Raw genomic sequence first — 10,536 nt, 5'->3', positions numbered from 1 at the left:
GAATGACGATCCAGAAAGTGGTACTGGAAGGAAGCGATCTGATTCATCTACAATATGTTTTAATCATTGTTCTGAGTCTTACCAGACAAAGTCTTTTTATAGAAACTGTTTTCTCAGCTTTCTGTTGATGTTTATGAAACTTACCTACTTAAGTGTTGATAAAAAAAAAAATGCATAAAGCTACAGATATTATTTTAAGCAGAGGCTCTGTTCTTTCTTTTGACATATTGTTTGTTCAGATTTCAGACGATCACACAAATATTTTTGGGGCCATGGAAATTGTGAAAATGATCAAAAATGCTGATGGTGACAGGCAACTTAAAAAAATGACAATAAAGTAAAAATTACGAGAATTAATTGGTAGCAATTATGAGATTAAAGTTATAATAGTTTGAGAGTATATTCTATCCTATTGCGCATGCAAATTGCCCAGATTGGGAGGATCAAAGCTTATTGCTATTATTGGTTGTCTGGCACACTACAAATAGGCCTAACAAATGCAATCGAAGATGTGTATTATTTAATATTCTGTCCCTGCGAGTATAACACAAGGTATGATTCCTGTTAATAATCCCACATATATTCAAATAAATTCCAGTGGCCTGGCAACTTCTCCCTGTTCTCCTAATCTGGGCCATTTGCATGCACAGGCTATACTCTTAAAATATTATAACTCTAATAGCCACAATTTAATTCGACTTTATTCTCAAAACATTAAGACTTCTCGTAATGTTTTTTTATTTTTTTAGCATGGCACTTAAACGCAGTTGTAGGAAAAAGATAAAGGGGTACTTTATGCGGACTATGTGATATGTGTATGCCACACTTATGTTGGGCTTGTTTTTTGAGACCAGGCTGCTTATTTCCTGGCAACACCGGTCACAGCTCAGGATAATCACTAACGAATGATTTGCGGCATAATTTTTTGTGCCATGGAGTATTGGCAGAATGTCAGCACATCCTTTTCCTGGATTTCCAACGTAATTATCCACATGGCCTTTACAGCTCAGGTGATGTGTGCCCAAAACTAAGCGACCATGATCACTCATACGACTGTATACGTGTCCAGTACTTCCTAGGGGGCCCCGGCCACTAAAGATACTGCCATTAGCAGTTTTTAAACATGCAGTCTTTACTGGTAAATTACTTGTAAATGATCATTTACAGATCCTGTGTGAACAGGGTCATTTCAAAAATACTAGTAAATTCATTCTGGCAATTTACCAGTATAAGTGGTAATATTACCAGTTAATTACTGGTAATGTGCTCTGTGTAGTGTGTAGGGTTGGGTATCGTTTGAGGTTTTTTCGATACCGGTGCCAAATTGATACTTTTAAAACGGTACCGGTGCCAAAACGGTGCCTGAACCGATACTTTAAAAAAAAAGGCACAAAATGGTGGATGACACAAGAACATCTTTTTATTGGATTTGGGGTTCTTTAAAATGAAAAATGTATTACAATTTTAAAGTATACATTAATATAAGTAAATACAAAACACAACAACAATAAAACCTAAGCCACCTAACCCAACTACAATGATTTAACAGCTTCAAATTTCAGCAATTCTTTTGCAGAATTATTACCATATTTGCCTTCTCTGGCAAAATAGGACACCTCTCCTGACTTATTGCATGTCCTGGTATGACTAGGGCAGAGGGCAGGGTTGTGGCTAGAAGGGATGCAGCTCCGACCGGAAACAATGAAATTAATTGTTCTACCTATTAGATTGTGTTTTTTTAACGTCTACACCTACCCCAACCCTAAACTTAGCCCTTACTATAATACAAAAACAGTATTATTGTTGTACAGTGCGATAAAAAAATAACTTTAGATTGATGTGCGCATGCCCAGTGGTCAGATCTGTCTCCCTTCTAGTCTAAACCAGGGGGCAGAGGGGGATGCTTTTGAAAAACTTTTTTTTCTTCCTATAGGTGGGAGGTTGACCAAATTGTTAGTTTTTAATATGAAAACTGTCTAATGTGATCACAATTTTGTAAGTTAGGCCTATTAATTGTAATGATTTAATTTCAATCAACGAATAAATATAGAGAAAGTGAGCAAAGCATAAACAGAGCTTTTTGAAACTATTTGAAACTATTTACAAATTAGTAAACCACTGCGTCGCAAAATGATTCACTGTTTCGAAGCGCTCCAATCGGATCGTGAATCATTTGATACAAAATGAAACTTAAAAGCAAGTATGGTGAATCATTTGATTCAGAACAGGACTTTAAAGCGCTGAACGCAAACATTTTGATTTAGACGATTTACATCAGGACGTAGGAGAGCTTCACGGGATGTTTTATCCCCACCGGGAATAAAAATAATTCAGCAGAGGCAGGGATGCATAGACTAGAGCAAATCGCGCTCTGCTGATAGTGCCAGCTGATGTCCGCAAACTGTCAAACACGGTACATCTCTCTGCTTTCAAGTTTATTCCATGTGCCCTCAAATGTTTCATTAAGTTTGACTTGTTTCCCCCTTTACACACAACTGTTGTAAAACATTTGCTGCATGTCGCGGTGTCTGAATCATTTCTCATGAAATATAGCCACACTTTAGAACATCTAGTTTTTGGCATTTTAAGTTAAGCGTGTTTAATGTAGTTAGCTAAGCTAACGGCAGACCACCTGCTGTAGTCACAGCAAGAATAACGATAGTTGCTGCATTCACGCGCTTCTCGGATGGTTTCATTTGCCGACGATTTGTGCTTTTAATTCGAAATGTGAAAATGGTCAGTAACTACAAAGATGTCTTGGATTTGTATCATCAAAGCTTTCCGACGTTCACGTGAGTTTTCTCATTCAGGAAATAATTTTTCCGATCATTCTGACACCCCATGAATGCAGTACTTGAATTTAACTAGCGATCATGCATGTTGACAAATCAATGCTTCTTACATCCGTGTCATAGCACCAGAAGACAAATATTTCAATAGACAGCTCAGGCACTTGAGGCACCGAAATTCGCGTTCTGTTTCGGTCCGGTACATACCGGTCATATGGGTACCGGGTTTCGGTACCCAACCCTAGCTCTGTGTGAACGCAGAATGAGATTACCGGTATGAGATGACGCATTTATGGTTTAGAGTCGTCTAATATGATGTCTCTGGCCAAAAGCAGCTGCATGAATGTGAACGTTTGACACAAAAACATCAACATCAACAAAAACACTGACCACGTTTATTCCTATCTAAAGGTACTTTCTGGTTAATGATGTCACAGAATTTACCGGTATTTTGAAACTGATGTGTTAATGGTGCTTTACCTGTAAAATGACAAAACGTTTTTGCCTAAGCATATTTTTGTATTTACCGATAACATCAACTTGATCTCATGACGAAAACGGCCTGTGGGGATGCAAAATACGTACCGACATGTACGTTTCATGACATATTCAATGTGAAATGTCCACTGAGTGGCGCTGGAACAAATGAAAGTACATATGGTACATTTTGTGACATTGGTTTTATATGTGTCTCTGCAGTTTTGACTTAAAATGTCTGTGAGTGGCACCATAACTCTAAGGCTCTGTGACGTTTTAAAATAACGTACTATCTGCACTACACCTAAACCTGCCCGATAGTATGAACAAAAGTGAATGGTATGTAAAAATGCAATCTCTCATCTTTCGCTCTTTCATTGTGAATCATGATTTCATGGGATTCGTACCCAAAGATTCCACATCCTAGGTCCAATTCCATGCTGGCTGAGCTACTAAGTGCTCACTGTTTTACCATCTCTAATGTTCATTTCTGTTCGAAACTGCAATGAAATGTACTTATTGGTATGCATTTCACGTCTTGCAAAAAAATTCCTACAGGTACGTTTTTGTCATGATATTAGGTAATTTAAAAAATTTAAGAGCACAGTAAAAATTTCAGGAGCACATTCTAAACAATAATCAAAAAAATAATAATTGCCTTCCTATCACAAGGTGATATTTGACTCCTTAAAGGGATGGTTCGGAGTAGATTTGACTTCATTGCTATGCACTCCGAAGCCCATGTAAATACCCCATCCGAAGTTTTTTTTACCTTAGTCAAACATTGAGGGAGATAGAGTTTTTCGAATGGCTTGCTACTGCCGTACATGGTACATGTGATGTATCTCGTAAATTGCACCACTAAACGTGCATGTAATCTTACCAAACTTCTACAATAGTGCAAATAGGGTATGTAATCACAAAACGCTGCATCGGAAAATTTGTAAGTCACTTCCCTGGTTTGGGAAAAGCACGTAAAAGTCCACCTACTACGTCTGTGTGCATGTCAATGTAGTAAGTGGACTTTTACGTGCTTTTCCCAAACCAGGGAAGTGACGTCGAAGTGTCGCCATTTGTAGTTTTTGAGACTAGTAGGTATCGGGTAAAAGTTTTTAAAACACTCATGGTGGACTTACAAATTTTCCGATGCAGCGTTTTATGAGTACATACCCTATTTACACTACTGTACAAGTTTGGTAAGATTACGTGCACGTTTAGTGGTGCAATTTACGAGATACATCACATGTACCATGTACGGCAGTAGCAAGCCATTCGAAAAACTCTGATATCTCCCTCAATGTTTGACTAAGGTAAAAAAAAAACTTCGGATGGGGTATTTACATGGGCTTCGGAGTGCATAGCAATGAAGTCAAAGCTACTCCGAACCATCCCTTTAAAGTGACTTACAGGGGAATTTTTTTTACCTTTTGTAATTGCATTTTTCTTAATTAAAAGTATATAATCTTTTATGTCAATTTTTTTAAGCTTTTTCAAATTTCTAACCAAAACAACAGAAAAAGTAGATTAATTTAAAAATGCATGTTTATTCATAAACAAATCACAGCTGTGTTTGAATGGAGATGAGTAACAGCTCATTTGTGACTTGTTTCTGACTATTTTTGACGAAAAAGAGCAAAATCAGGCAATAGTGTTACAAAGTTGCAAAAACACGTAGAAACCTTTGAAGCTCCCCTGAGCGCAAATACAAATATACTGATTGGGTCAGTCGCACATGGTGCTCCTAAAGATTTTTTCAGTCGCACGCAGTAGTTTTCAGTCGCAATAGCAATTGAAATGGTGCGCACTGTAGAGCCCTGTAGAGTAAAGTCGTTCGGGTGATTTTACGGTAATTTACTGGTATTACTGTGTTAAAGGGTCTATTGAGAACTATAAAAAAATATCAGACCTCTTCAGTCTGTTAAAACTAATGTGTAAACAGGACGTTTACATCTACAGTTTCTTAAGCTGCCACAAATTCTTCTTAATTTGATTCAGCGTTTTACAAAAGATGAAAATTAAACCAGTCATGGGCTGAAATGATTTATACTTCCACACTGCTGGAGACCTGAGTTATCGATCATACAGATGCCCCAAGAGCGATAAATGAGCTAATCATCAAACAATCACATTAGCAGACACACGGCATGCGGGAATTAGGCAATTTGGAAAAACACTGATTGCTCTCCTAGCATATTTTAGACTTTTAGTGAGATTTAGTGTGTGTAATAAACACATCTTACACTCTTAACCTCTCTATTTGTGGTCCTTTATCTACAAGAAATATACGGCACAATCCGATACACCAGCTTCCAAATAACAATGTTGTTTAGGGCTTTTCTTGTGATAAAATGTGTTATCAGCGGTGGGGAAAACACATCACAGTCATAATGGAGACCACAAATGGAGGCTTTATCAGCTGAGTTCATCTGACAGCTGATATTCATGGTGCTGCCATCTACAAATGGTCAGTAAATGAAAACAATACATTGTAGGAAAATAAAGACGCCTGCAGTCACAGTATTTTGTTTGTGCAATCTTTCCAACTGATTTGTTGAGAGACTTACAAAAGATTGTGCAATGAATGCAAATGAACCTCAGTCAGGAACAATCATACACAATCAAATATCCACAGACTTTAGTAGTTTTATACTATTCTACATTATCAAGTAAGAGCAATATAAAGGCTTAGACTCTTCCAGCTTAGCCAGGCTTGCTTTCAGTATATTGGCTTTGAATGCTAGTACAAGTCATGTCTCATAAAACACGAAAACATGCACGCCCATGCAGGTCACCCATTTAATCAGGAAGCATTATGAATTACCCAACAAAAGACATTATCTTTAAATGCACAGAATATATAATGAGAATGTAAGTTCACCGCATAGGAACAGAGCTAATAATAAGTCATATTGATTTTGCTGCCATTGTAAAAGCTATTAATTACTGGAGGCTGTGAATACAGTGATTTTAATATGGTTAAAGGGATTTTTGGCACTTCGTCTCTTGTTACGCTTAGGAATATTCTTTGCTATAGTAAAGATTACAGAAAATCAAGTCATGAAAAAAGCAAAAGCAAAAAGAAAACAAATGCGTTGCTTTGTTTATTAATAAGATTATCCAATCAAATCAGTCAAAAGAATCATTGTAGAATCAGTGTAATTCTCAACAAATTTAATTCACAGTTATTCATGTTTTGTCTAACATTATTCACACATTATTTCTTTTCTAAGAAAACGTTTATATAATTCTTTAAATACAATAAGTACTGGCAGGAGTTTTCAAAAAGGTTTGGTTTTAGTGACCTATTGCATTTGTGTGTGGACAAATGGCCAAACTGCATAGAAAAAGCAGCGGTTTTGAAAAAACAGGCCTAAAATGTGATGAGAGAACCTGAAACGATCTTTCTGTCTTGCTGTGCTGCAGGCTGTATCTACTGTAGGTCTGATCTGAACACAAGCTTTCAGAATAGCTGACTGCCTCTGCTGCTCAGAAACAGACACAGAAATGCCACTGGCCATGTCTAAACTCTCCCATTAAGGTCAAAAACCCAAAAGACCGAGCTGATGTATCAACACTGTCATTCTTGATCAAATTTAGGAATGATGAGAGCTGACAATGGATTTTTCTCAGTGAGTACTATGCCGGTTATAGGATGCCTGAAGATATTCTTGTATTCTAATATTACAATCGTGAATAATTTTCAGTTTCTCTTGACTTTTTAAACCTACCTGCAAATGGCTTGCAGTAGAAACATAAAATATGAATTCAAGCAATATCTATGGTCATCTTGGGAGGAAGGACGTCAGAACCTTCCTGCATTGTAAAACAAGCAAATATATTACTCTTTTTCCAAATTTAAAAGGTTGTTATTCATGAACACTTAATGAAACTCTTTTTAAAGACAATCAGCATGATATTGCTTTTTTATTCAAAAAAAGAGATTTTGCTTAAGCACGATACATTATTACTCATTATTAATCACAAAATAAACACAGAATATGGAATTTTGAGACTTGACCTGCGATGTTTTTTGTCAAGTTTACTGTATGAAAGATGGGTTCAAGTGGTAAGTAAATAAATTTTTTTAAATACAGAGATTGTTGTTAAAAGCTCATTTTAGTTCATATTCATGGTGTCTCAAAATAGCACAGTCGAGTGCACTTAGATGTTCTTAAGATTATCTTAAGTACTAAACAATATTTTTTAGTACATTAAATATTAAATGGAGCACATTTTTAACCTGGGTAGTCACCCATTATAAGGTATTTTTTATGGGTAAGCATATACAGTTTTAAAAGATTCAATAAAAGTCATCTGTCTATTATGGAACAGAAGAGAGAGCAGGACTGAATAGCTCAAATGTGCAATATTTTTGTTTTCAGGCCTCTGATGTAAATTAATCATTTTACATGGCAATGGTTACTTTTCCTGGCTTCTAGGTAAAACATCTCATGTTAAGACAGGATTAATTGCATCTGAGAAGCATTTTTGCGTGCTCCCATGACCAACTCAGCCCTAAGGAAATGGAAGAAAAACAGTGTGAATGTGTGTACGTCTTTTGGTTGGCATGTAGACCAATCATCTCATCAATTGCGATGATGGCGCCGTGGCACGCAATGAATAACTGAATAATTTTACCATGGAAATTCTGAAATTATTATTTTACAATAATTCTGCCTCGGTTAATTTAACATCTCAAAGTTTTATATTCTTCACAACATTCTTTAATATTAAATATCTTATAATTTTATGCTGGCAGTTTAGAAATGTTGTTGCAAATGAAAGAAAGGTTGGCATGGATCATTGTACTGTGCAAATATATTGGAGCTCCAGCTTTCCACATGAGTTTCCAAGTTGGAATCCTCTACATTTCTCTGGCACTTTTCCAACTAGGAAGTTGAAAATTCCAACTTTGAGTTTGAGGATCTTTTTTGTTGCAGCAGCAGCTGCTTCTTTTACTTCATTTCCCTAAATTCTCTGCATAAATAAACTAAATTATCATTCAGAAACAAGACTGAAACAAGCAATGTTTTTTCAGAAGCATACAGCTCTCATCTGGTTGCCAGAGACACCAAATAAATTTTCCAAATGCATGCATGAAAGAGGGCAGCTGAATCAGAGGTAATGATACTGAATAAACAAACAGCTATGATCTGATGATTTTAAAAGGATCATTTTAATGAGAATCTTTTGAGTTTTTACAAATGTTCACAAATTCATTATTAATATAAATATTATTATTATCATTTAATCATAGGTCACTCTCCTGAACCTTTTAATTTCACATTTAATTTCCAACTTCCGAAAGTGCTGAAGCATCACAGATTTAGGCAAGTTGTTTGCTTTGAACGTCTGTTGACCCTGCTATGAGCACAAGCACTGAGTGTATTTTGCTGAACACTTCTGACAAGTGAATTGGCTCATGGTTTATTATGAGCTATTCTTATATCTATTATCGCTATGAAATGTCTCTGAATTTCAAGTTATTGTTCTGCACATAATGAGATGACATTTTCAACAATTCTCTCTTCTTTCCTAGTAATATTAAATGGCTAGAAGACAAGAAAAAAAAATTAACCAATTTCAGTCCACTCTACTTTTTTAAAACAGAATGTGAATTGACGGATAATAGTGCTGTTCCGGAGCACTTGAAATTATATTGACGTCCAAAGACATTTACACAAATGCCTCTGAATAAACATTAACAAGTCATTTTACCCTTATTTTGTTGAGTTTTGTCATCTAGAGGGCATCATAACACCCTGGCTCTCTGTGTTCACATCAACTAATGTTGGTTTTGTCTCGGGTAATCAAACATAAAGTGTTAACCATGCAGTTACAAAAAGTCCTGCTTTATTCCCCATCTGCACTAGACGCTAAGCATCTTTATTGTAATTTTTGCCATATTTTCTTTTTTTTCCCCTCTCTTTCTCACAGGGGCTGTCTAACATCAGAAAGCTGTCAGCTATATTTATTTACAAGAAGTGTTTATTTATCAACAAAGGTTTATTGGAAAGTCACGCCAAGAATAAAAGTTGGTGTTTTAATGTTCATTTTAGCTGAAAGTCACAGTGAGTTTTGTGTATAGGTGTGTTTTTGGAGTTTTGCAAAAATGTAGGTAGCTAGGTTAATCTAGGTCTACCAGTGTCTGTGAGGGTTTTCTCTGGGTGTTCCCTGACCATCCATCCTGGGCTTAGGTGCCCAAATCTGTTCCTGGAGAGTCACTGTCCTGCAGGGTTTACCTCCAACCATTAAACATATCAGAACCAGTTGATTAAAGGCTTCAGACCTAGTAGAAATTTCCAGGCAAGTGTGTTGAAGCTGGTTAAAGCTAAACACTGGCCCTCCAGAAGCAGGATTGGACCACCCTGATCCAGACACTGGCATAGGCATCAACATTCCTGCAACCCTACAGAGGATATGCAGGTTTGGAAGATGGATGGATCTTTAGATTAGAATCTCTCTGCTACTGAATAATTTTGCAAACTCTGGTTTACTTACTTGACACATCTTTGGAGGGTAGGGTTGTGGAGAGCAAAATGTCTAAAGTTGATGCCCATATGTAACTTGTCTTTATTCTTTTAGGACAAACACAATTTGACCTTGCTGGTGTCACAGAGTCATAGGGGTTTCAATCGATTGTACTATAAATAAATCTCTGCAAGGTACAACTTCTGGAAAGTAAGTACTGCAGCAAAAACCAGGGGATGGGTACAAAAACATCTCCAGTCCATTGTACAGCCCTTGGAGTACAGTAAAATCAATACTTATAAAATGAAAAGAGGATCACTCAAGCTGTGACCTGATGTTCTCAAGTAATTGCCCAAGAAGGAGACTATTGAGGGACAACACCAGGAGACCTATGACATTAGTGGCTAAAACTAGAGAGACTGTTAACGGGGTGATTCACAGCTTTATGGAGAGTGGCAAAGAGACAGCCACCATAAAAATAAAAAATCTTGGCTACAGTTTGGGAGGAGGCATTTGGGATACTCTGAAGCCTGACGGATATTAATTAGAACACCAGTGAAAGGTGTGGGGTAAACTAGGTGGAACAATATAGAGTGAAAGCCTGGAGGAATATCTGCAAGACACCTGTGATTTGGGAAAAGATTTGTTTACCAGCAAGACCACAACAATCTTAAAGGGATAGTTTACCCAAAAATGAAAATTAGCGCATAATTTACTCACCCTCCAGGAATCCTAGTCGATATGACTTCCTTCTTTCACACGAATCCAATTAATTAAGTTATTAAAAATTATCCTGGCA

This window comes from Garra rufa, chromosome 1 (genome assembly GCF_049309525.1).
Source record: "Garra rufa chromosome 1, GarRuf1.0, whole genome shotgun sequence".
NCBI classification, from domain to species: domain Eukaryota; kingdom Metazoa; phylum Chordata; class Actinopteri; order Cypriniformes; family Cyprinidae; genus Garra; species Garra rufa.
This window is presented reverse-complemented; position numbering follows the sequence as displayed.